Below are 13,093 nucleotides of genomic sequence, written 5' to 3'. Positions count from 1 at the left end.
ATTGCACTCCAAAGCTCTAGCTATCATGTTTCTCACTCTCATTTTCCTCTCCTTAGTCTAGGGCCTCAAAAGCAACAAACAAAATCCAACCATTACAAAATTTATTCTCTAATTGCTCCTTTTTTTTATTCAACTAATTCCAAAGGAAGCTCCATTTATTTATTATTTTACAATAGCAAGGAAACCATAATTCACAGAGCATACTAATATGATTTAATAAAGAATGACTCTAAATTTGATCAAGTCTAAGAATCTGCGATTCCAAACTTTATGCACTTGAACATTGGTATGTACACCCTACTCCCTCCCTCCCTCTCTCTCTTTCTTTCTTTCTTTCTTTTTCTTTCTTTCTGTCTTACCACCGTCTTTGTTTGAATTAAATCTTCATAACAAAATGGAAATATTTCATGTCAGAATAATGGACCGACTTATTAATACCTACACATAGTAAGCATTAAAGCCATTAATCAACAAACAATATTGTCAGTCTAAATGCACACTTGTTTTAATATCCTTTCTGTATTCCTTCAGGACTATCAGATATAATTGAAATACCTTGGTCATTGATCAAAAGGCAATAGGAACCAAATAAAATTAACCCCTACCATGGATACTAATTGAAAATAATACTGAAAATACTCTTTATCAATATTAGGCATTAGTTTTCTATTAAAAAAATCCTACTTGAACTATCTCATCTTTATTTTATTCAGTTTTATTTTTTGATGCCCATAAAGCTATATTGGTAAAGTGTATCAAGCAGCATCAATAACAGATGATAGCAGTAGCTTGATTAGGAAGACTGCCAAGAAGGTTTCAGGCATTTCATCAAACCTTTAATTGCAGAGGAACTGATGCAAGAAAAAAAGACTTGCATCAAACCCTGCATCTAACCATGAGATGTACATATAGTCAAGACAGCTTGCAGGTCCCCATCAGATGATGATGATGGACTGAGGTATTTAAGAGACAGAACGTGGCCATGACCACTGACAATGATGTTAATGGATCAGTGCTTAATGGCTTCTGATAGCTATAGAGAGAAGCTTCTAAAATACCCATTTCTATTCTCAAACTACTTTAAAGCCTATCAAAAAATGCAATGAGTCACATTAATTTAAAAAGAAATACTGCATGGTCATACTTTTATTATTATTATTATTATTATCATAATTTTATACTGCAGGGTAGGCCTGTTCTGCAAAACTGCTTTCCAAAGGTGCCCTGCAATTTAACAAATAATTCAACATCATAGCAAATCAATGTACATGTATATAACATATAATATAGTAAAAACAGAAAAGATTATATACATATAGAGTGGAATCAACAATTACTCATGGAATCATTTACAGAAGAGAAAAGAGAAGAGAAAATTCACATTGGCAATTGTTTTCATGAAATATTCTTGCCTGACTTAAACCCTTTTTTACAGAGAAGCCCTGTAGCAGCTGGCGAGTTGAATCCATTAGCATTTCATAATTTAGCATCAAACAAACCAAGTGACAAAATAAAAATAAAAAAGTGACAAGTAAACATGTATTTCAATCACATTCATGGATCTAATCGTTTATTTCATCCCTTAAATAGGCTATTTAAAGGTCTCATACATATGTAAATGAAAACAGTAGTTGTTGAATCTTGACATCAATGTATTATCAAGTACTAAAAGTTTAGAAACTACATATGCTGTTAAATCTTGTGAGTGTAATTAAGTTTGTGGTAGCTAATATGATGTAAGAATGGAATCAAATGAAGTTTTCTGGTTAACCTGAAATGTCATGAAAGGCTATTTGCATTCAAGAAGATTATAGATATGGTAATTGAATTCAATAATAAATTACAGAACCTGTAGATAGTACAGAAGTCTGACGATGAAATAAACTATGCTTTGTTGAGAAAGGAAATAGACATACATATTTCAAACACAAAGATACTAGAATAAGAGAGATGTTGGCAAGGTGACTCTTAGAAATCAATATCTCCATAACATTTTTTTCTATTTCATATCTATTGAGAAATTGTGGTACCAATGTTACAAGTAGTGGGATTGGAAAAAAAGAGGTAGGATTAAATTTTCTTAAAATGTTATCAGGAGTAGATGTAAATGTAGTTCTAAACAGATGTCACTGCCAGAAGTAGTGATGGTTAGGGTTGCTGGTTGAGACAGTGGTCCTAGTGGTGAAGGTGGTGGTGGTGAAGAAATAGTGATGATGATGGTGGAGGTTGAAGTGGTGTTGTAGTGTTGGTGGTGGAGGTAGTGGTGGGGATAGTGGTGGTGGTCGTAGGTGATGGGTTGGTGGAGGTGGTAGTAATGGAGGTTGTGGTGGTAGTAGTGATGGCGTTTATGGTGGAGATGATGGTGGTGGAAATGATGGTGGTGATGATAGTGGTGATGGTTGTAGGTGATGGGTTGGTGGAGGTGGTAGTAATGGAGGTTGTGGTGATGGTGTTTATGGTGGTGGTGGTAGTGGTGGCGGTGGTGGTGGTAGTGGTGGAAGTGGTGGTGGTGATGGTAGTAGGTGATTGGTTGATGGAGGTGGTAGTAATGGAGGCTGTGGTGGTAGTGGTGAAGGCGTTTATGGTGGTGGTAGTGGTGATGGCGTTATGGTGGTGGTGGTAGTGGTTTTTTCAAAGTGATGTTGGTGTGATGATAGATGTGCTTATGATGGTGGTGGTGTTGTAAGAAGTATTGACAATGATAGATTATTCAGGCAACAGTGACAATTTCATCCCCGAAATCTCTTTTTCAAGATGTATAGACCTTGCAATCCAAGTAGACTGTTGAATCCTGACTGGCCTTGTAATGGTAATTGGATGAGACAAGGGTGGACAGGGTGTTACATGAGACTGTCAATCAACCAATGATGCGTTGTCATAGACACGCTCTCATGAGTAGAGGAGGCAGTAGGGATGCAACCTAGAGAGAATCGGAGCATGCAGGTAGCATGAAGTAGGTGTCAAGATCATGGAGAGTTTCTGCTTCTTAAACAGTATCAATATGTCTAAGATTTGTAGCGTGTCCAGGGATTGCATCATAGTGCTATGCACCTGTCGAAGGATGGCGTGACGAATCTCACATCATCCAAATAGAGTACGAAATACTTTTAGTGGTTTAAAACTTGAAATGATATTAGGTTTTACTCTAAAGAACATGGACTGAAATGTGCACTCTTAAAAGAGATTATTGAACTTGGGTTAATATAATCATCACTCAACTACCAAGGAATTGAATTGGCATTAACATTATCTAGCAGCCGATACCATCCTGCCTTCCCATTTTTCCAAACAAACTGTCTTTTTAAACATACCATCTAGTATTTTTTAAAGAATTTCAACATTCCCCTCCTTCTCTTCCTCCACTTCTTTCTCTCACTTTCCCCCTCTCTATCATTATCTCTTCCTCACCCCCCCCCCCCTTCCTTTTATAATCTTTCTCTTTCTCTACCTCTCTCCTTATCTCTCTTCTCTTACCCTCTTCCTCTGAATTGCCTTCACATTGCCTATCAATTCATCAACCATCTAATTTCTTGCTGATTCCCTCCCCCCATCCTCCTACGTAAGCTGATGTGCATAAACACAGAATACAAAATGCAAAATACCCCCACACTAACGTTAGTTAAACTGACATTTGAAAGTAAATTGATGCCAGTGGTAGGTTATTATACCCATTTGCATTGTAAATTTTGGCATTCTATTACCACCTTCAAGTGTGATTAGAACCTGAAAATAGACCATGCTGAGGGGAGGGGTGTTTGGTATGCTCTTCAAACCAGCTATTTACTCAGTATGAGTTGGTACTATTCCAAAAAAGCCCTTGGACATTACATGGAATCTGTATAGTTCAACTGGTTCCCATTTGCTCTTATATGAAATCATGAAGGATATTTCGAGGAAAGATCAAAAACACATTGTTTAATTGAAGACTTCACAGCTATGAAAGATATCTTCAATTTGAAAACTGGCTGATGCAAAACAATTTCCTTGACACAATTCTTATTTCATATGTAAAGCTCAAAGATTTGAATTACAATCTTTTGAGATTTAAACGTGTAGATTAAAAATAAACCCAACGTTTGGCTGGTCATTATTCGCAGCTGATCTGGATTTATTCTAAATCCTTGAGATTTAGAGTAAAATTTTAAAAATCAAGTTTAAACTATATAGATATATTGCCATTGTTTGTGAGAACTGAAACACATTCATGAAAATCAATGCTTTATAAGTACATGGCGAGAATACCCAAGATTTCTTTCAAAATATTGTATGTATATTTTACTCAAAATATGGATTTTTGGAGAAACAGCATTGTATTCAAATTACGCTTTTGACATGCAAGCTTTTTCATACATGCACAGAATGTAATACTGGTAAAACCGTACTGCTGATTGCACTTTTCATGTGAGTATTCATCAGAACTGTTGTAGCCTACTACTCTCTACATGAGGAGCCTATGATGCTGGCAGATATATGTTCAGAGATAAAGAAAAAAAAATCTCTTGAAAAGGAGACTTTCAATTGTTGAGTGAATATCACCCTTTCAGTGAGTGAAATTTATGTAAAACATTTTTTGCTGTAATAATGTTCACTCTAAATTTACTCTAAATTGAGTGATACTTGATGTGTCTACCAAGGAGAGTGAAAGCCAGTGAAAATTAACTCATTTTTCTTCAGAGAGTAGACTTCACCTTTAAATTCACCTCTGGAATACATCATACAGGCTAACACTCAACTCATCTATTTCCATATTAAAAATAAAACTTAAGAATTAAATTCACCAAAACTTACCCAATTTAATAATCTACTCGAGACTATATTTCTATCCAGATTTGTTATGTTCCAATAATGATCTTCTTCAAGCTGTGCTTTCATAAAAAATAATGAGTCTCACTCCCTATCCTGTCTCTATGAAAGTAAATCCTAACTAAACAAATGAGTCAACATAATGAATGTATAGTCTTAAAAGCAAAAAAGAAGTAAAACCCACTTGAAAATCACACAACCGACTCAAAATGGGGGTGTCAAACTGGGGATCAACAATCGAGACAAAGAAAATGGTATCTTTGATACCAAAAACCCATAGTCTGCACTGAACTATTTAAGAATGAGTCATAGAATATTATTGTAAAGAGACTTGGTGGTAATACTAACCTTTACACACCAGTCTACTTGTCAATTGCACTGATTTAGGAAATAAAAGAATTTTGTTGTGGATCTTATCTACCACAAGGCAAATATAGGTTTTTTAAATCTGTGTTTCTAAGAAACGATTGTCAGCAATTAAAAATAAAGAAGGTCATCCTTTCTGTTTCAACCAACATGACCAAGCAAATGCTGTATCATTCACCAATTTGTTTATTACACAAGACTCATATTCAATTATTTAGACAGATTTCACATATTAATAAAAAATTATATACATACGGTTTGCTTAGTTTAAAGGGGAATATAGAAGCCCCCCCAAAAAAAAAAAATCATTTGTATCAGCTGGTATTAAATGCAGAAGACCTTTGGTTGACAATGACAGCCAGCATGATTAAAATGATGAAAATAAGATAAATCCATCAGAAATATTTTCGCAACACAGTCATCTGAGAATACAAACTTGATAAATGAAACTGTAGTAACCGACAAGTCAAGAGATATTTCACATTAGGTGGTTTCAAACCGCCTCAATCATAAGAATCCCCGTTAAATTATGAGAACTTTTTAAGGCTAAAAAAAATTCCTGCATTCACACCGCCCCCAAACATACACTTCGGGATAAGTTCCTGACATTACGAGCATGCGCAGTATGGTCTGATAATCAGGCAAGGCGCGAAATTCAAAATCACTAGCCCAGCAGCCAACCACATCGCCCGCGTCCAATGACACGCTTGGCTAAAAGTTCCCGTAAATTGCTTTCACATTGCCAAAATACCTGCGACCTTGGAAAAATCCCTGCAAAAGTTCTCGTAATTTCGCCAAGTACCTACTATTTAGCGAGTATTTTCTTTCGGGGAAATTACGCGGAGTTTGCTTTCACATTACCAAAATACCTGGTATTTTCTGATCGGGGTAAATTTCTCGATCAGAGAATACCTGGAACTGATGAACTTCGAGGCGGTCTGAAACCACCTATTGTGAAACAGTGCTCCGGATGACAGATAGAATGACTCGGCATTATTTCCAACCTGTAGACTACATGTATAATACTGTCTCAATCTTACTTTGAAATATACTTGCAGAAAACAAGATTTCTACCAAACCTCCAATTGTTGAGTGCATTATAAAAAAATAGAAACAGATAGATAATACATCACTGTCATAATGCAGAACCAGGGGCCCATTGGAGAAAGAGTTGCAATCAATCGCAACTTTAAAAATCATGCGCAACTTGATTTTCTACCAATCAACAGCGCGCACTGGGGACTTGCGATTGATTTTTTGACTTGCATTTAAACGCAACTCTTTCTGCAACGGACCCCAGATGAATATTTGACATGTCTATCTATATTTAGCTGCTATTTAATCAAAATGCATGGGAAGCAGGTCATTTGAACACATGCAAGAAACAATTTATTGTATCTACAAATCATAATGCACGAAGAAACCATTTGCAAGCATTAACTATTAACGCGAGCAGCAATTGCCTGGGAGTCCATTTCTGAGGAAGGATAAATAGTATTCCATCCCAATGAAGCAATTAACCTATATATGCTGAATAACATTTTACCTCACCCAAAGCCTAGCTCACTTTTGCCTTAGTAAAATGGCATATTTCTGTACCACTAAGTGGATAAAAAAAATAATCATTATATATTCGTTGCAAGCCTTCTTTTGAATCACAAGTCCTTCAGCTGCACATGAGTAGGTTGTTTGACAAGGCAGCATTAATCTATATGCCTCTCTCCACCCAGGTGTGAATGGTTACTAGCGGGAATAAATCCCTTGAATATTGCAACCAGTTTAAAAAGAACATGTAGCCAAGCAAATATAAGATGTATCATAAAAACTTGAGAACCATGATGATGATCTGCGCACTCAACAAATGTCAACAATATATGAATATATATATATATATATATATATATATATATATATATATATATATAGACGTAACATGCCTACTGCCTGGTATACATGTACTGGTAAATACTTCCCACTGAGTAGAGTATATGCACCATACTTACCGTGTTTACACATTGACTCGGCTCGCGTGTTGAATCCGCGAGCCGGGTTGAAGACTGCGAAGAAGGGATCAGAGATCGCGTTCATACATACATATGAAAAGGCGAGTTCAACACGGCTCGCGGATCTCGAACGGGAGAAGAATTATGATGTCGCAAATTAAAGGCGGGAAATTCACCGCCGGAATCGAATCTTGTCCGTGCGAACAACAACAATGCCAAAAGTGAAAGCGCACGCAGTGACCTAGGTCAAGAGAGTTCGACACGGCTTTCTATTTACACACGAAAAAATTGCCGAGTCTGACTCGGGTCGCGGGTTGAAACCTTCGATTTTGTAGGATCGATAAAGCCGTGTTCGACACGGCTCGCGGATCACTCTGATCGCGTTTACACAGCATAAAATTGCCGTTTTGAGCACGGCTCTCGTGTTCAACCCCCGAGCCGAGTCAATGTGTAAACACGGTAACTGTGTAGATTGGTGAGTGTATCCATTGAACATGGTACTGAAATTCAAAATGTAAAAACTTACAAATCTAGAAATGTGATTCAAAGTGATTTTTTCAATTAACAGAATATATACAGTCTACAAAAAGATTTACCCAATATTGGATAAAATAGGAACAAGCATGTTGGTTGGGTAAAAACATGCCCAATATTTTGTAAATTGTACACAATGTTGCATTGAAGTAGCCCAATATGGGGTATAAAAATGTGCAGTAAACATTAGGCCTAGTAAACATGCATGTTCCCTTTCTACTCAATATTGGGTAAAATTTTACTCAATGTTTTTAGAGTGTAGACCTATAGGCCTAAAATGTCAGCACTACATTATGACAGCATCAGCATCAATTTCACAAGTAATTAAAGCTATATCAAGGAACTACAGAGAATGGTAAAAAACATTATTTAAATAAACTTTCCAATAAATGGTAAACAATATCCTATACATCATTAGAAAAATATCTTCTTACCTAAAACTTAACCAAAGACAGGCAAATACATGTAGGCAAAATTAATTATAACGTTAAAACTTGATAACAATATTTTACGCAACTTACAAAGACAAACCTTCAGGCAAGAAGATTTTGAGAACAATGTATCAAGTTCCAACTGATATCCAAGAATGATCAAATCCACATAACAATCAGATAATCATGATAATGTTTAATACCATCCAACCAGGAGAGATCCTTCATCCACACAATTAGCAATTCCAATGATGAAAAAAAGGTTTAAATTACAGTCACAACTTGCAGTCTGAAGATGTATCAACTTCCCACATCCACTCTGTAGCTCTAGTAATGTCAAGACTCTTGGAACTTGTGATCAATTCAAATCCACCTCCAACTCAATCTCCCTCTCTCTTCCTCTCTCTCTCTGCTTCCTGAGCTGAAGCACATACTCTGTCTTCCCGTCTCTTCTATTAATATTCTTCCTCTCTCTCTCTCTTTAACCCTTGCTCTCTCTCCTCCCACACACTGTCTTTTACACTCCCACTATTTCTCTCTTTCTCAATTTTACATTTCATTCCACCTCTCTCTTTCTGCTTCTCTCCAACTTTAATCTTATTTCTCTGTCTAAAAATTCCCTTTTCCTCTTTCTCACAATCCCTTCGCATGTTGATCTATCTCAATTAGTTTATCTCTTTTTTTTACTATCTCTTCTGTTCTATCTATAGCATCAAAGTAATTTTTTTCAGTATATCCTCAAATATACTTTTTTTCTCCTTTTTTTCTCCTGTTAAAATATTTTCCTGCATTTGCATGTATTTCTACTCTCTACGTCTCTCACCCCTCTCTCTCTCTCCCATTCTTTCTTCATCTCTCTATCTCTCATCCCCCACAGCCCAAGCTACACTGCTTGCTTGCTTCTTGGAATTAGATTGCGACGCATTTGCATTGATCATCTGAAAAGGTGCATGGCTGGTGCGAGGGGGCTATACTTAGCCTCCATAGCGACGTTGCCCCTCCAGGACGGATCAATACCATACCTATGCGCATATATACACATTGGAATCGAGTAACCACAGCTGGTCTAGCCAGAAAGCAAGGTGTCCGGGCACATCCTCCTACATGATTTCCATTAAAGTATTCGGGCAAGTAAGAAGAGATGAGACATGTTTTCACAATGATCTTCTTCAAGTGCAACATTTATGAATAAAACCAATAGTCTGAGGCACCAGAGAGATCTAGGGCCTGTTTCATAAATGACTTATAACTGTTGTAGCTTTGACATAATGGCAATTACCATGGCAACAGGGCTCAGCAGCCAATAAAAATCAAGATTTCCATGGTAGTTGTCATGATGGCAAAGTTACAACAGTTGCAAGTCCTTTATAATAACAGGCGCTAGATCTCTGACTGAACTTGGAAATTTACTTTATTATCCTTGGAGATTATCAGGAGTTTGGAATGAAAAATCAATCTTGTCAGTTGGTGCAAGAAATAAACAATCATCAAATCAAGAAAAAAACAATACAGTCAAACCTACTTATTTTGTCATGTTTACAATGCCTTGAAACAACACTTAAGGCACTTTTGCATGAGCGCAAAAATGCCCCTAGCAGCACACATACATACATGCAGGGTCATATCATAATGCATTTGTGCATCAATGTGGCATGCAGAAACATTTTACTAAGAGGCATTCTTGCACCGACATGAAAATTTAGCAACCGCCTGTATAGAAGGTCCGCATAATGACTGCAAGGTTTCCATGGAATTAAAAACATGTCCATAAAACTACATTTTCTTAGATACCCTGTATAGTCTATCCCCAGAATGTAGACATACTACAGGCATTTACTTTTAACACTTCAGATAATTAATCACTTGAATAATTGAATTCTTCTCCAAATCAAATCCTATATATCTCACTTCATCTGTTTCTATGTCTTTCAGTTTCAAGAGTTTTTTAAAAGGCCACCATCTTTTATCTCTTCCTCCCATCCTCCTCACACACTCCCTTCCCTTCTTCTTTCTTTTCTATTCCTATAACTACAGCAATTTAATTTCACTCACAATTACATTCCACAACCCGTCACCCATGAGACGCATATAAATATCATATCTTGTTCCATATTTTTCCATCTCTCAAAGGATCCTAAATGACCTATGTCCCCAAGCTAGACAATTACAGACCTGGGCTCACGTTGGTCGCAGCTCGGTAATAAGCCCCCGACACTTGTTAGATACCGAGGTAAAAACCATTTTTTCCCCTGGTCATTCCAGAATCCAATTAGGGAGGTGGCTGTATTGAAATTGCGCTAATTTTGTGATTACTTGCAAGACCAGCTGCTTAGTCACGTATGTACATACCCTGACATGTGTTTGCATGTCATGGATGCCTGGTCATAATACAAAAATGATATTGATATTAGTATTAAATTATTGTGTGAATATTATTATGTGCATGATGATTTACAGGTAATTTAAAATCTATTACAATGTCAAATGCTTTGAAATTTAAGGATTTGTTTATCTTATAAACCTATTTTTTCTGCTGCCCTGCAAACATTTCAGGTTTTTTTTTAATCTACATGAAATTGCCACATAATCATAACTCATAATTGATACTAGTTTATTTCACATTAATGTATACTAAAGGTCAGAGAGAATACAGATTCACACGTAAAAGCAATGATTTTGCAGGTGAAGCAATAATCCATTTAAGAACATTAATTGATAACAAAGACCACAAAACTCTGATTAGACTCACCAAGCCTTGAAAAAAGATGAATCCTTTATTCCTACCACCTCCAGACAAAATGATACACCTCATCACCTTCATTGCTAATCCAAGCACGGAACAATATCAAACTCGTATGCAAGCTGGCACTCAAGCCACGGAAAGCAATATATCGTAGCTACTGAACAAATAAAAATTACCATCCTGTCTACAAATATCTAATATCAACCAAGCAGTATCAATCTGTGTCCTAAAATATCTTTACATTTGAAAGTATTAATAGAACATAGATGCCAGTGTGACAGTTCATGTTATCAAAATGAAAAGAACAATGCTCTCAATTCTAAGGAATTGTAGAATCATATAAAGCATCGATTGAAATATATAGCTAACCAATTTTCTGTCTCTATTATGAGAAATTCGTAACAAACTCGGGCTGATAAAAAAATTTGTTTTGTAGAAGATGATTGCACCAAATTTTATGAACATTGGTCAAGAACCAAGGAAGAAGTTAAATCCACATTGAATTTTTCTATTTTTGAGCCATAACATGTTATTACCATGGCAACAAAATTTCTGACACATGCAAAACTTTGTTTGCACATCTTTACCTCAAAACCTCTATATGTACTAAACAACCAATGTCATAAGTATAAACTGAAATAGTTTGATTCACAAGATTTTTACACATTTATTGATGTAATATTCCATTACCATGGCAACACACTTCCCAACATATGGAAAAAAAAGTCTTGCCCATTTTTACTTTACCCCAAGACCACTGTTAAGGCCAAATTTCATGAGCACTAGTTAAAAGTTTAGAAAGTACTTTGATCTGCATGATTTTTAGGCAATTTTTGCCACAACATATGATGCTACCACGGCAACACAACTTCCAACACATACAAAAAAATGTGCATTGCACATCATTAACTCAAGACAGATGTGTGACCCAAATATAATGAGAATTTTAAAAAATAGATGTGGAAGAAATTTGATCCACAACAATTGCAACAAGACCAATTTACTAACTCCTATATACCCCTTTAAACCTTTATTTGGTGGGGGGGTTATAAAGATAATGTTGTAGAATCTTGAATAATATTAATGATTAAAATTTAGTCCGTGTACAGCACATAGCATTACCCTGGCTTTAATACTGAATACCTTAATATTAAAATTTCTCTGAAAGACTGATTGATATACATAAAGGTTGATTAGACGCATGAAGATTAGCACATCCTTCAAAAGACAGAAGAAATCAAATATTGGGAGGAATGTATTTTAAGTGAATTTTATTACTGTGAATCTTGTTAAATTGTGCATTCTTAGTGGAGATTTGCAAATATAGCAATTTATCTTGCCATGTACTAATTGATACAATTGAGTGCTCACATTTATAACTTATAGCTTTAAAGAGCACTATGATAATGACAGAAGAAAAAACAGACAAGCTCGTTGGTGTGGTTAAGTTCAATTGATGCATACAACAAGACAATATGACAAGGGGTTTGATATTCTCTGGTAAACTTCATTAGGGTAAGAAAACAGTTTCTTACTGAGGGGATGTATGCTATACAGTATTCATCAACAAAAGTTTATTGGATGAGGGAAAGTTCACCCTGACAAAGAGTTGGTTTGAACAAGCAGACAAACTATAGGAAAACTATTGGTTTGATTAAAATCTATCAAAAAATAAAAGGGTTTTGACTCTTTAAATTTTGATTTTGTGATGTGAAAGGCAAGTAAATCCTCCATATGTTGTGTGATAACCATTTCTAAAAATTCAATTTTCTCAAATAATTGGAAGTGATTTTTTGTTTGTATGTGGGAAATATATCACCAGACATGTCATTCTATGTACAATACCCTCTACTCTGGTCAACAATGAATTTGAAATCACCCATATACATTAATAAAAGGAAACCAATACTCAAGAAGAGAAGCAATCTTATTGGAAAGAGTAAAATGAGAGGAACAATTTTTAAAAAATTCAACAAAATCGGTTATGAAATAAGCAAGTTATGGACGTATAAAGAGTCTTGTTGTACTTTCTATGGGCATCCTCAAATTGGTAAACGTGCTTCAAAATGGCTGATTTTGTGAATAACTCTCCATTTGTTTTGTACACAAATTTTCAGATTTTCCCCTTTATTTTACATATTTCACATTATCTCCTCCTGATCTTGACATATTTATATTTGGTGTGAATTATATTTTCCCATGACATATGTTGT

The 13,093-nt window shown here is 35.7% G+C and overlaps 1 protein-coding gene across 3 annotated transcripts in view; it reads right to left on the bottom strand.

The window, feature by feature from the left end:
• Positions 1-13,093, bottom strand: part of LOC121415034 (rho guanine nucleotide exchange factor 28-like) — a 65,776-nt gene that overhangs the window by 8,921 nt on the left and 43,762 nt on the right. The window lies entirely within an intron of this gene.

Source organism: Lytechinus variegatus, chromosome 5 (assembly GCF_018143015.1).
Source record: "Lytechinus variegatus isolate NC3 chromosome 5, Lvar_3.0, whole genome shotgun sequence".
Classification (NCBI taxonomy): domain Eukaryota; kingdom Metazoa; phylum Echinodermata; class Echinoidea; order Temnopleuroida; family Toxopneustidae; genus Lytechinus; species Lytechinus variegatus.
This window is presented reverse-complemented; position numbering and strand designations above follow the sequence as displayed.